General features: G+C 35.6%; 11 non-coding genes across 11 annotated transcripts; all 11 read left to right on the forward strand.

The window, feature by feature from the left end:
- The first annotated feature begins 124 nt into the window (after positions 1-124).
- On the forward strand, positions 125-317 carry LOC139509155 (U2 spliceosomal RNA). The gene has a single exon (XR_011661586.1). It is a non-coding gene; the product is annotated as a U2 spliceosomal RNA (small nuclear RNA).
- A 992-nt stretch (positions 318-1,309) lies between these two features.
- Positions 1,310-1,502, forward strand: LOC139509167 (U2 spliceosomal RNA). Its single transcript, XR_011661598.1, has one exon. It is a non-coding gene; the product is annotated as a U2 spliceosomal RNA (small nuclear RNA).
- Positions 1,503-2,493: 991 nt separating this feature from the next.
- Positions 2,494-2,686, forward strand: LOC139509179 (U2 spliceosomal RNA). The gene has a single exon (XR_011661609.1). It is a non-coding gene; the product is annotated as a U2 spliceosomal RNA (small nuclear RNA).
- Positions 2,687-3,678: 992 nt separating this feature from the next.
- On the forward strand, positions 3,679-3,871 carry LOC139509181 (U2 spliceosomal RNA). The gene has a single exon (XR_011661610.1). It is a non-coding gene; the product is annotated as a U2 spliceosomal RNA (small nuclear RNA).
- A 993-nt stretch (positions 3,872-4,864) lies between these two features.
- LOC139509182 (U2 spliceosomal RNA) lies at positions 4,865-5,057 on the forward strand. Its single transcript, XR_011661611.1, has one exon. It is a non-coding gene; the product is annotated as a U2 spliceosomal RNA (small nuclear RNA).
- A 993-nt stretch (positions 5,058-6,050) lies between these two features.
- LOC139509156 (U2 spliceosomal RNA) lies at positions 6,051-6,243 on the forward strand. Its single transcript, XR_011661587.1, has one exon. It is a non-coding gene; the product is annotated as a U2 spliceosomal RNA (small nuclear RNA).
- Positions 6,244-7,236: 993 nt separating this feature from the next.
- LOC139509157 (U2 spliceosomal RNA) lies at positions 7,237-7,429 on the forward strand. Its single transcript, XR_011661588.1, has one exon. It is a non-coding gene; the product is annotated as a U2 spliceosomal RNA (small nuclear RNA).
- Positions 7,430-8,422: 993 nt separating this feature from the next.
- LOC139509159 (U2 spliceosomal RNA) lies at positions 8,423-8,615 on the forward strand. Its single transcript, XR_011661589.1, has one exon. It is a non-coding gene; the product is annotated as a U2 spliceosomal RNA (small nuclear RNA).
- Positions 8,616-9,608: 993 nt separating this feature from the next.
- Positions 9,609-9,801, forward strand: LOC139509160 (U2 spliceosomal RNA). Its single transcript, XR_011661590.1, has one exon. It is a non-coding gene; the product is annotated as a U2 spliceosomal RNA (small nuclear RNA).
- A 993-nt stretch (positions 9,802-10,794) lies between these two features.
- On the forward strand, positions 10,795-10,987 carry LOC139509161 (U2 spliceosomal RNA). Its single transcript, XR_011661591.1, has one exon. It is a non-coding gene; the product is annotated as a U2 spliceosomal RNA (small nuclear RNA).
- Positions 10,988-11,980: 993 nt separating this feature from the next.
- LOC139509162 (U2 spliceosomal RNA) lies at positions 11,981-12,173 on the forward strand. The gene has a single exon (XR_011661592.1). It is a non-coding gene; the product is annotated as a U2 spliceosomal RNA (small nuclear RNA).
- The last annotated feature ends 1,331 nt before the right edge of the window (positions 12,174-13,504 follow it).

Here is a 13,504-nt window from a genome sequence, read left to right on the forward strand (position 1 = left end):
TCGTGTTTCGTGTGCTTTTTGTATATAAATTTGCAAAAGTTGTGTAGCTTTGGTTAAAATTAAAACACCGTGTTTGAGTAAGAAATAGGATTTGTAGGCTTTGGAAACTCGGAGAGATTTGAGTATCGCTTCTCGGCCTTTTGGCTAAGATCAAAGTGTAGTATCTGTTCTTATCAGCTTAATATCTGATACGTACCCCATGTGGGTACTTCGATATTAAACTGATTTTTGCAACTAGGTGAGATGTTAGGTGCTTGCACCGCTCTTGCCACGAGTTGGCCTGGTATTGCAGTACCTCCAGGATCGGCTCACTCCCCTATTTGGGGAGAAAATAAATTAAAATAGAAAAGTAGCTTTCCCTTCAATAGCCTGCGAAACAGCCCCAGTAAAATATTCTCTAATGCTTTTCACTGCTACATGTGTACTTTTTCTATATATCTTTCTTAGTATTCTTTTTAAGGAGTTTGTGTAAATTGTATAGTTTTACTCATTGTTGTAAATAATTTTACTTCTCGTGCATGTGAAATAAGTTGCATTTTATTTTATGTCTGTTCTCTAAAAAGTTATTTTCTTTCCTTGTAATGTAATATTTTTGTTGTCGCTTTCTTGTATTTATAACAGCACATGTCAGTGTAATAATGTATTCTCGTTCCTAAAAAGAAACTATGAATTTTTAGCGTTACGGAAAAACGCGGGGAAAAGAATTACGTCCCCTTCTACTGTTTCAATCATCGTTAATAGCGACGTCGCCTCAGAACGAGGGCAAACGATGGAAACTGCAGTCGGCCGGTAAGTTTTTTCCTCCTTCTAAAATTTATTTAAAAATAGCTGTACCGGTCAATTCCTTAAAAAAAAATAGAACAGATGAACTGTTTATATTTGTGTTAACTAAACGAGACAGTGAAAAGTCCGTGCAGATTGTGAAAAAGCGTTGAATTTATTTTGTGATTAAAGAAATTTCCTAGAAATTTCCTAGGCTTTAAAACTGCGTTCGTCGGACCTAGGATGAATCAACATGATCATGTTATTTCGTTCGATTAAGATTAAATACGTATACGTATGATATACGTTTAAAAATGTATTCTCGCGACTTGCCGTATTTCACAAGCCGCTTTTTATTTTCACACCCGTTTTGTCATGCAGAAATCGTTTCATGCTGTCAGGTATTTGAAGCAAATCAAGATCTCGTGTTTCGTGTGCTTTTTGTATATAAATTTGCAAAAGTTGTGTAGCTTTGGTTAAAATTAAAACACCGTGTTTGAGTAAGAAATAGGATTTGTAGGCTTTGGAAACTCGGAGAGATTTGAGTATCGCTTCTCGGCCTTTTGGCTAAGATCAAAGTGTAGTATCTGTTCTTATCAGCTTAATATCTGATACGTACCCCATGTGGGTACTTCGATATTAAACTGATTTTTGCAACTAGGTGAGATGTTAGGTGCTTGCACCGCTCTTGCCACGAGTTGGCCTGGTATTGCAGTACCTCCAGGATCGGCTCACTCCCCTATTTGGGGAGAAAATAAATTAAAATAGAAAAGTAGCTTTCCCTTCAATAGCCTGCGAAACAGCCCCAGTAAAATATTCTCTAATGCTTTTCACTGCTACATGTGTACTTTTTCTATATATCTTTCTTAGTATTCTTTTTAAGGAGTTTGTGTAAATTGTATAGTTTTACTCATTGTTGTAAATAATTTTACTTCTCGTGCATGTGAAATAAGTTGCATTTTATTTTATGTCTGTTCTCTAAAAAGTTATTTTCTTTCCTTGTAATGTAATATTTTTGTTGTCGCTTTCTTGTATTTATAACAGCACATGTCAGTGTAATAATGTATTCTCGTTCCTAAAAAGAAACTATGAATTTTTAGCGTTACGGAAAAACGCGGGGAAAAGAATTACGTCCCCTTCTACTGTTTCAATCATCGTTAATAGCGACGTCGCCTCAGAACGAGGGCAAACGATGGAAACTGCAGTCGGCCGGTAAGTTTTTTCCTCCTTCTAAAATTTATTTAAAAATAGCTGTACCGGTCAATTCCTTAAAAAAAAATAGAACAGATGAACTGTTTATATTTGTGTTAACTAAACGAGACAGTGAAAAGTCCGTGCAGATTGTGAAAAAGCGTTGAATTTATTTTGTGATTAAAGAAATTCCTAGAAATTTCCTAGGCTTTAAAAACTGCGTTCGTCGGACCTAGGATGAATCAACATGATCATGTTATTTCGTTCGATTAAGATTAAATACGTATACGTATGATATACGTTTAAAATGTATTCTCGCGACTTGCCGTATTTCACAAGCCGCTTTTTATTTTCACACCCGTTTTGTCATGCAGAAATCGTTTCATGCTGTCAGGTATTTGAAGCAAATCAAGATCTCGTGTTTCGTGTGCTTTTTGTATATAAATTTGCAAAAGTTGTGTAGCTTTGGTTAAAATTAAAACACCGTGTTTGAGTAAGAAATAGGATTTGTAGGCTTTGGAAACTCGGAGAGATTTGAGTATCGCTTCTCGGCCTTTTGGCTAAGATCAAAGTGTAGTATCTGTTCTTATCAGCTTAATATCTGATACGTACCCCATGTGGGTACTTCGATATTAAACTGATTTTTGCAACTAGGTGAGATGTTAGGTGCTTGCACCGCTCTTGCCACGAGTTGGCCTGGTATTGCAGTACCTCCAGGATCGGCTCACTCCCCTATTTGGGGAGAAAATAAATTAAAATAGAAAAGTAGCTTTCCCTTCAATAGCCTGCGAAACAGCCCCAGTAAAATATTCTCTAATGCTTTTCACTGCTACATGTGTACTTTTTCTATATATCTTTCTTAGTATTCTTTTTAAGGAGTTTGTGTAAATTGTATAGTTTTACTCATTGTTGTAAATAATTTTACTTCTCGTGCATGTGAAATAAGTTGCATTTTATTTTATGTCTGTTCTCTAAAAAGTTATTTTCTTTCCTTGTAATGTAATATTTTTGTTGTCGCTTTCTTGTATTTATAACAGCACATGTCAGTGTAATAATGTATTCTCGTTCCTAAAAAGAAACTATGAATTTTTAGCGTTACGGAAAAACGCGGGGAAAAGAATTACGTCCCCTTCTACTGTTTCAATCATCGTTAATAGCGACGTCGCCTCAGAACGAGGGCAAACGATGGAAACTGCAGTCGGCCGGTAAGTTTTTTCCTCCTTCTAAAATTTATTTAAAAATAGCTGTACCGGTCAATTCCTTAAAAAAAAATAGAACAGATGAACTGTTTATATTTGTGTTAACTAAACGAGACAGTGAAAAGTCCGTGCAGATTGTGAAAAAGCGTTGAATTTATTTTGTGATTAAAGAAATTTCCTAGAAATTTCCTAGGCTTTAAAAACTGCGTTCGTCGGACCTAGGATGAATCAACATGATCATGTTATTTCGTTCGATTAAGATTAAATACGTATACGTATGATATACGTTTAAAATGTATTCTCGCGACTTGCCGTATTTCACAAGCCGCTTTTTATTTTCACACCCGTTTTGTCATGCAGAAATCGTTTCATGCTGTCAGGTATTTGAAGCAAATCAAGATCTCGTGTTTCGTGTGCTTTTTGTATATAAATTTGCAAAAGTTGTGTAGCTTTGGTTAAAATTAAAACACCGTGTTTGAGTAAGAAATAGGATTTGTAGGCTTTGGAAACTCGGAGAGATTTGAGTATCGCTTCTCGGCCTTTTGGCTAAGATCAAAGTGTAGTATCTGTTCTTATCAGCTTAATATCTGATACGTACCCCATGTGGGTACTTCGATATTAAACTGATTTTTGCAACTAGGTGAGATGTTAGGTGCTTGCACCGCTCTTGCCACGAGTTGGCCTGGTATTGCAGTACCTCCAGGATCGGCTCACTCCCCTATTTGGGGAGAAAATAAATTAAAATAGAAAAGTAGCTTTCCCTTCAATAGCCTGCGAAACAGCCCCAGTAAAATATTCTCTAATGCTTTTCACTGCTACATGTGTACTTTTTCTATATATCTTTCTTAGTATTCTTTTTAAGGAGTTTGTGTAAATTGTATAGTTTTACTCATTGTTGTAAATAATTTTACTTCTCGTGCATGTGAAATAAGTTGCATTTTATTTTATGTCTGTTCTCTAAAAAGTTATTTTCTTTCCTTGTAATGTAATATTTTTGTTGTCGCTTTCTTGTATTTATAACAGCACATGTCAGTGTAATAATGTATTCTCGTTCCTAAAAAGAAACTATGAATTTTTAGCGTTACGGAAAAACGCGGGGAAAAGAATTACGTCCCCTTCTACTGTTTCAATCATCGTTAATAGCGACGTCGCCTCAGAACGAGGGCAAACGATGGAAACTGCAGTCGGCCGGTAAGTTTTTTCCTCCTTCTAAAATTTATTTAAAAATAGCTGTACCGGTCAATTCCTTAAAAAAAAATAGAACAGATGAACTGTTTATATTTGTGTTAACTAAACGAGACAGTGAAAAGTCCGTGCAGATTGTGAAAAAGCGTTGAATTTATTTTGTGATTAAAGAAATTTCCTAGAAATTTCCTAGGCTTTAAAAACTGCGTTCGTCGGACCTAGGATGAATCAACATGATCATGTTATTTCGTTCGATTAAGATTAAATACGTATACGTATGATATACGTTTAAAAATGTATTCTCGCGACTTGCCGTATTTCACAAGCCGCTTTTTATTTTCACACCCGTTTTGTCATGCAGAAATCGTTTCATGCTGTCAGGTATTTGAAGCAAATCAAGATCTCGTGTTTCGTGTGCTTTTTGTATATAAATTTGCAAAAGTTGTGTAGCTTTGGTTAAAATTAAAACACCGTGTTTGAGTAAGAAATAGGATTTGTAGGCTTTGGAAACTCGGAGAGATTTGAGTATCGCTTCTCGGCCTTTTGGCTAAGATCAAAGTGTAGTATCTGTTCTTATCAGCTTAATATCTGATACGTACCCCATGTGGGTACTTCGATATTAAACTGATTTTTGCAACTAGGTGAGATGTTAGGTGCTTGCACCGCTCTTGCCACGAGTTGGCCTGGTATTGCAGTACCTCCAGGATCGGCTCACTCCCCTATTTGGGGAGAAAATAAATTAAAATAGAAAAGTAGCTTTCCCTTCAATAGCCTGCGAAACAGCCCCAGTAAAATATTCTCTAATGCTTTTCACTGCTACATGTGTACTTTTTCTATATATCTTTCTTAGTATTCTTTTTAAGGAGTTTGTGTAAATTGTATAGTTTTACTCATTGTTGTAAATAATTTTACTTCTCGTGCATGTGAAATAAGTTGCATTTTATTTTATGTCTGTTCTCTAAAAAGTTATTTTCTTTCCTTGTAATGTAATATTTTTGTTGTCGCTTTCTTGTATTTATAACAGCACATGTCAGTGTAATAATGTATTCTCGTTCCTAAAAAGAAACTATGAATTTTTAGCGTTACGGAAAAACGCGGGGAAAAGAATTACGTCCCCTTCTACTGTTTCAATCATCGTTAATAGCGACGTCGCCTCAGAACGAGGGCAAACGATGGAAACTGCAGTCGGCCGGTAAGTTTTTTCCTCCTTCTAAAATTTATTTAAAAATAGCTGTACCGGTCAATTCCTTAAAAAAAAATAGAACAGATGAACTGTTTATATTTGTGTTAACTAAACGAGACAGTGAAAAGTCCGTGCAGATTGTGAAAAAGCGTTGAATTTATTTTGTGATTAAAGAAATTTCCTAGAAATTTCCTAGGCTTTAAAAACTGCGTTCGTCGGACCTAGGATGAATCAACATGATCATGTTATTTCGTTCGATTAAGATTAAATACGTATACGTATGATATACGTTTAAAAATGTATTCTCGCGACTTGCCGTATTTCACAAGCCGCTTTTTATTTTCACACCCGTTTTGTCATGCAGAAATCGTTTCATGCTGTCAGGTATTTGAAGCAAATCAAGATCTCGTGTTTCGTGTGCTTTTTGTATATAAATTTGCAAAAGTTGTGTAGCTTTGGTTAAAATTAAAACACCGTGTTTGAGTAAGAAATAGGATTTGTAGGCTTTGGAAACTCGGAGAGATTTGAGTATCGCTTCTCGGCCTTTTGGCTAAGATCAAAGTGTAGTATCTGTTCTTATCAGCTTAATATCTGATACGTACCCCATGTGGGTACTTCGATATTAAACTGATTTTTGCAACTAGGTGAGATGTTAGGTGCTTGCACCGCTCTTGCCACGAGTTGGCCTGGTATTGCAGTACCTCCAGGATCGGCTCACTCCCCTATTTGGGGAGAAAATAAATTAAAATAGAAAAGTAGCTTTCCCTTCAATAGCCTGCGAAACAGCCCCAGTAAAATATTCTCTAATGCTTTTCACTGCTACATGTGTACTTTTTCTATATATCTTTCTTAGTATTCTTTTTAAGGAGTTTGTGTAAATTGTATAGTTTTACTCATTGTTGTAAATAATTTTACTTCTCGTGCATGTGAAATAAGTTGCATTTTATTTTATGTCTGTTCTCTAAAAAGTTATTTTCTTTCCTTGTAATGTAATATTTTTGTTGTCGCTTTCTTGTATTTATAACAGCACATGTCAGTGTAATAATGTATTCTCGTTCCTAAAAAGAAACTATGAATTTTTAGCGTTACGGAAAAACGCGGGGAAAAGAATTACGTCCCCTTCTACTGTTTCAATCATCGTTAATAGCGACGTCGCCTCAGAACGAGGGCAAACGATGGAAACTGCAGTCGGCCGGTAAGTTTTTTCCTCCTTCTAAAATTTATTTAAAAATAGCTGTACCGGTCAATTCCTTAAAAAAAAATAGAACAGATGAACTGTTTATATTTGTGTTAACTAAACGAGACAGTGAAAAGTCCGTGCAGATTGTGAAAAAGCGTTGAATTTATTTTGTGATTAAAGAAATTTCCTAGAAATTTCCTAGGCTTTAAAAACTGCGTTCGTCGGACCTAGGATGAATCAACATGATCATGTTATTTCGTTCGATTAAGATTAAATACGTATACGTATGATATACGTTTAAAAATGTATTCTCGCGACTTGCCGTATTTCACAAGCCGCTTTTTATTTTCACACCCGTTTTGTCATGCAGAAATCGTTTCATGCTGTCAGGTATTTGAAGCAAATCAAGATCTCGTGTTTCGTGTGCTTTTTGTATATAAATTTGCAAAAGTTGTGTAGCTTTGGTTAAAATTAAAACACCGTGTTTGAGTAAGAAATAGGATTTGTAGGCTTTGGAAACTCGGAGAGATTTGAGTATCGCTTCTCGGCCTTTTGGCTAAGATCAAAGTGTAGTATCTGTTCTTATCAGCTTAATATCTGATACGTACCCCATGTGGGTACTTCGATATTAAACTGATTTTTGCAACTAGGTGAGATGTTAGGTGCTTGCACCGCTCTTGCCACGAGTTGGCCTGGTATTGCAGTACCTCCAGGATCGGCTCACTCCCCTATTTGGGGAGAAAATAAATTAAAATAGAAAAGTAGCTTTCCCTTCAATAGCCTGCGAAACAGCCCCAGTAAAATATTCTCTAATGCTTTTCACTGCTACATGTGTACTTTTTCTATATATCTTTCTTAGTATTCTTTTTAAGGAGTTTGTGTAAATTGTATAGTTTTACTCATTGTTGTAAATAATTTTACTTCTCGTGCATGTGAAATAAGTTGCATTTTATTTTATGTCTGTTCTCTAAAAAGTTATTTTCTTTCCTTGTAATGTAATATTTTTGTTGTCGCTTTCTTGTATTTATAACAGCACATGTCAGTGTAATAATGTATTCTCGTTCCTAAAAAGAAACTATGAATTTTTAGCGTTACGGAAAAACGCGGGGAAAAGAATTACGTCCCCTTCTACTGTTTCAATCATCGTTAATAGCGACGTCGCCTCAGAACGAGGGCAAACGATGGAAACTGCAGTCGGCCGGTAAGTTTTTTCCTCCTTCTAAAATTTATTTAAAAATAGCTGTACCGGTCAATTCCTTAAAAAAAAATAGAACAGATGAACTGTTTATATTTGTGTTAACTAAACGAGACAGTGAAAAGTCCGTGCAGATTGTGAAAAAGCGTTGAATTTATTTTGTGATTAAAGAAATTTCCTAGAAATTTCCTAGGCTTTAAAAACTGCGTTCGTCGGACCTAGGATGAATCAACATGATCATGTTATTTCGTTCGATTAAGATTAAATACGTATACGTATGATATACGTTTAAAAATGTATTCTCGCGACTTGCCGTATTTCACAAGCCGCTTTTTATTTTCACACCCGTTTTGTCATGCAGAAATCGTTTCATGCTGTCAGGTATTTGAAGCAAATCAAGATCTCGTGTTTCGTGTGCTTTTTGTATATAAATTTGCAAAAGTTGTGTAGCTTTGGTTAAAATTAAAACACCGTGTTTGAGTAAGAAATAGGATTTGTAGGCTTTGGAAACTCGGAGAGATTTGAGTATCGCTTCTCGGCCTTTTGGCTAAGATCAAAGTGTAGTATCTGTTCTTATCAGCTTAATATCTGATACGTACCCCATGTGGGTACTTCGATATTAAACTGATTTTTGCAACTAGGTGAGATGTTAGGTGCTTGCACCGCTCTTGCCACGAGTTGGCCTGGTATTGCAGTACCTCCAGGATCGGCTCACTCCCCTATTTGGGGAGAAAATAAATTAAAATAGAAAAGTAGCTTTCCCTTCAATAGCCTGCGAAACAGCCCCAGTAAAATATTCTCTAATGCTTTTCACTGCTACATGTGTACTTTTTCTATATATCTTTCTTAGTATTCTTTTTAAGGAGTTTGTGTAAATTGTATAGTTTTACTCATTGTTGTAAATAATTTTACTTCTCGTGCATGTGAAATAAGTTGCATTTTATTTTATGTCTGTTCTCTAAAAAGTTATTTTCTTTCCTTGTAATGTAATATTTTTGTTGTCGCTTTCTTGTATTTATAACAGCACATGTCAGTGTAATAATGTATTCTCGTTCCTAAAAAGAAACTATGAATTTTTAGCGTTACGGAAAAACGCGGGGAAAAGAATTACGTCCCCTTCTACTGTTTCAATCATCGTTAATAGCGACGTCGCCTCAGAACGAGGGCAAACGATGGAAACTGCAGTCGGCCGGTAAGTTTTTTCCTCCTTCTAAAATTTATTTAAAAATAGCTGTACCGGTCAATTCCTTAAAAAAAAATAGAACAGATGAACTGTTTATATTTGTGTTAACTAAACGAGACAGTGAAAAGTCCGTGCAGATTGTGAAAAAGCGTTGAATTTATTTTGTGATTAAAGAAATTTCCTAGAAATTTCCTAGGCTTTAAAAACTGCGTTCGTCGGACCTAGGATGAATCAACATGATCATGTTATTTCGTTCGATTAAGATTAAATACGTATACGTATGATATACGTTTAAAAATGTATTCTCGCGACTTGCCGTATTTCACAAGCCGCTTTTTATTTTCACACCCGTTTTGTCATGCAGAAATCGTTTCATGCTGTCAGGTATTTGAAGCAAATCAAGATCTCGTGTTTCGTGTGCTTTTTGTATATAAATTTGCAAAAGTTGTGTAGCTTTGGTTAAAATTAAAACACCGTGTTTGAGTAAGAAATAGGATTTGTAGGCTTTGGAAACTCGGAGAGATTTGAGTATCGCTTCTCGGCCTTTTGGCTAAGATCAAAGTGTAGTATCTGTTCTTATCAGCTTAATATCTGATACGTACCCCATGTGGGTACTTCGATATTAAACTGATTTTTGCAACTAGGTGAGATGTTAGGTGCTTGCACCGCTCTTGCCACGAGTTGGCCTGGTATTGCAGTACCTCCAGGATCGGCTCACTCCCCTATTTGGGGAGAAAATAAATTAAAATAGAAAAGTAGCTTTCCCTTCAATAGCCTGCGAAACAGCCCCAGTAAAATATTCTCTAATGCTTTTCACTGCTACATGTGTACTTTTTCTATATATCTTTCTTAGTATTCTTTTTAAGGAGTTTGTGTAAATTGTATAGTTTTACTCATTGTTGTAAATAATTTTACTTCTCGTGCATGTGAAATAAGTTGCATTTTATTTTATGTCTGTTCTCTAAAAAGTTATTTTCTTTCCTTGTAATGTAATATTTTTGTTGTCGCTTTCTTGTATTTATAACAGCACATGTCAGTGTAATAATGTATTCTCGTTCCTAAAAAGAAACTATGAATTTTTAGCGTTACGGAAAAACGCGGGGAAAAGAATTACGTCCCCTTCTACTGTTTCAATCATCGTTAATAGCGACGTCGCCTCAGAACGAGGGCAAACGATGGAAACTGCAGTCGGCCGGTAAGTTTTTTCCTCCTTCTAAAATTTATTTAAAAATAGCTGTACCGGTCAATTCCTTAAAAAAAAATAGAACAGATGAACTGTTTATATTTGTGTTAACTAAACGAGACAGTGAAAAGTCCGTGCAGATTGTGAAAAAGCGTTGAATTTATTTTGTGATTAAAGAAATTTCCTAGAAATTTCCTAGGCTTTAAAAACTGCGTTCGTCGGACCTAGGATGAATCAACATGATCATGTTATTTCGTTCGATTAAGATTAAATACGTATACGTATGATATACGTTTAAAAATGTATTCTCGCGACTTGCCGTATTTCACAAGCCGCTTTTTATTTTCACACCCGTTTTGTCATGCAGAAATCGTTTCATGCTGTCAGGTATTTGAAGCAAATCAAGATCTCGTGTTTCGTGTGCTTTTTGTATATAAATTTGCAAAAGTTGTGTAGCTTTGGTTAAAATTAAAACACCGTGTTTGAGTAAGAAATAGGATTTGTAGGCTTTGGAAACTCGGAGAGATTTGAGTATCGCTTCTCGGCCTTTTGGCTAAGATCAAAGTGTAGTATCTGTTCTTATCAGCTTAATATCTGATACGTACCCCATGTGGGTACTTCGATATTAAACTGATTTTTGCAACTAGGTGAGATGTTAGGTGCTTGCACCGCTCTTGCCACGAGTTGGCCTGGTATTGCAGTACCTCCAGGATCGGCTCACTCCCCTATTTGGGGAGAAAATAAATTAAAATAGAAAAGTAGCTTTCCCTTCAATAGCCTGCGAAACAGCCCCAGTAAAATATTCTCTAATGCTTTTCACTGCTACATGTGTACTTTTTCTATATATCTTTCTTAGTATTCTTTTTAAGGAGTTTGTGTAAATTGTATAGTTTTACTCATTGTTGTAAATAATTTTACTTCTCGTGCATGTGAAATAAGTTGCATTTTATTTTATGTCTGTTCTCTAAAAAGTTATTTTCTTTCCTTGTAATGTAATATTTTTGTTGTCGCTTTCTTGTATTTATAACAGCACATGTCAGTGTAATAATGTATTCTCGTTCCTAAAAAGAAACTATGAATTTTTAGCGTTACGGAAAAACGCGGGGAAAAGAATTACGTCCCCTTCTACTGTTTCAATCATCGTTAATAGCGACGTCGCCTCAGAACGAGGGCAAACGATGGAAACTGCAGTCGGCCGGTAAGTTTTTTCCTCCTTCTAAAATTTATTTAAAAATAGCTGTACCGGTCAATTCCTTAAAAAAAAATAGAACAGATGAACTGTTTATATTTGTGTTAACTAAACGAGACAGTGAAAAGTCCGTGCAGATTGTGAAAAAGCGTTGAATTTATTTTGTGATTAAAGAAATTTCCTAGAAATTTCCTAGGCTTTAAAAACTGCGTTCGTCGGACCTAGGATGAATCAACATGATCATGTTATTTCGTTCGATTAAGATTAAATACGTATACGTATGATATACGTTTAAAAATGTATTCTCGCGACTTGCCGTATTTCACAAGCCGCTTTTTATTTTCACACCCGTTTTGTCATGCAGAAATCGTTTCATGCTGTCAGGTATTTGAAGCAAATCAAGATCTCGTGTTTCGTGTGCTTTTTGTATATAAATTTGCAAAAGTTGTGTAGCTTTGGTTAAAATTAAAACACCGTGTTTGAGTAAGAAATAGGATTTGTAGGCTTTGGAAACTCGGAGAGATTTGAGTATCGCTTCTCGGCCTTTTGGCTAAGATCAAAGTGTAGTATCTGTTCTTATCAGCTTAATATCTGATACGTACCCCATGTGGGTACTTCGATATTAAACTGATTTTTGCAACTAGGTGAGATGTTAGGTGCTTGCACCGCTCTTGCCACGAGTTGGCCTGGTATTGCAGTACCTCCAGGATCGGCTCACTCCCCTATTTGGGGAGAAAATAAATTAAAATAGAAAAGTAGCTTTCCCTTCAATAGCCTGCGAAACAGCCCCAGTAAAATATTCTCTAATGCTTTTCACTGCTACATGTGTACTTTTTCTATATATCTTTCTTAGTATTCTTTTTAAGGAGTTTGTGTAAATTGTATAGTTTTACTCATTGTTGTAAATAATTTTACTTCTCGTGCATGTGAAATAAGTTGCATTTTATTTTATGTCTGTTCTCTAAAAAGTTATTTTCTTTCCTTGTAATGTAATATTTTTGTTGTCGCTTTCTTGTATTTATAACAGCACATGTCAGTGTAATAATGTATTCTCGTTCCTAAAAAGAAACTATGAATTTTTAGCGTTACGGAAAAACGCGGGGAAAAGAATTACGTCCCCTTCTACTGTTTCAATCATCGTTAATAGCGACGTCGCCTCAGAACGAGGGCAAACGATGGAAACTGCAGTCGGCCGGTAAGTTTTTTCCTCCTTCTAAAATTTATTTAAAAATAGCTGTACCGGTCAATTCCTTAAAAAAAAATAGAACAGATGAACTGTTTATATTTGTGTTAACTAAACGAGACAGTGAAAAGTCCGTGCAGATTGTGAAAAAGCGTTGAATTTATTTTGTGATTAAAGAAATTTCCTAGAAATTTCCTAGGCTTTAAAAACTGCGTTCGTCGGACCTAGGATGAATCAACATGATCATGTTATTTCGTTCGATTAAGATTAAATACGTATACGTATGATATACGTTTAAAAATGTATTCTCGCGACTTGCCGTATTTCACAAGCCGCTTTTTATTTTCACACCCGTTTTGTCATGCAGAAATCGTTTCATGCTGTCAGGTATTTGAAGCAAATCAAGATCTCGTGTTTCGTGTGCTTTTTGTATATAAATTTGCAAAAGTTGTGTAGCTTTGGTTAAAATTAAAACACCGTGTTTGAGTAAGAAATAGGATTTGTAGGCTTTGGAAACTCGGAGAGATTTGAGTATCGCTTCTCGGCCTTTTGGCAAAGATTAAAGCGAATGAAAAGTTAAAGTTAAAAGTTAAAGTGTTAAAATGGATTTAGTAGATTATGGATTACTTAGATGCAGTGCGAAGTTTTCGTTTACGGATGGCTCACCAGTTAACACACGTACTTGGATTATCCGTGCATTAAAGAACATTGTTAACCCGGATGATGTGACAGCGATTTTCAAGGTGGATATTGGTGGTGTTTGGTATACAACCTTTACTACTGAAGATATTGCTGATAAAGTGATTAATTCGGACTTTACGTCGTTAGATACCAGAGTTGCAGTAAGCCGTGCAGACACAAGAACAGTGTT

This window comes from Mytilus edulis, unplaced genomic scaffold (assembly GCF_963676685.1).
Source record: "Mytilus edulis unplaced genomic scaffold, xbMytEdul2.2 SCAFFOLD_875, whole genome shotgun sequence".
Lineage (NCBI taxonomy): Eukaryota > Metazoa > Mollusca > Bivalvia > Mytilida > Mytilidae > Mytilus > Mytilus edulis.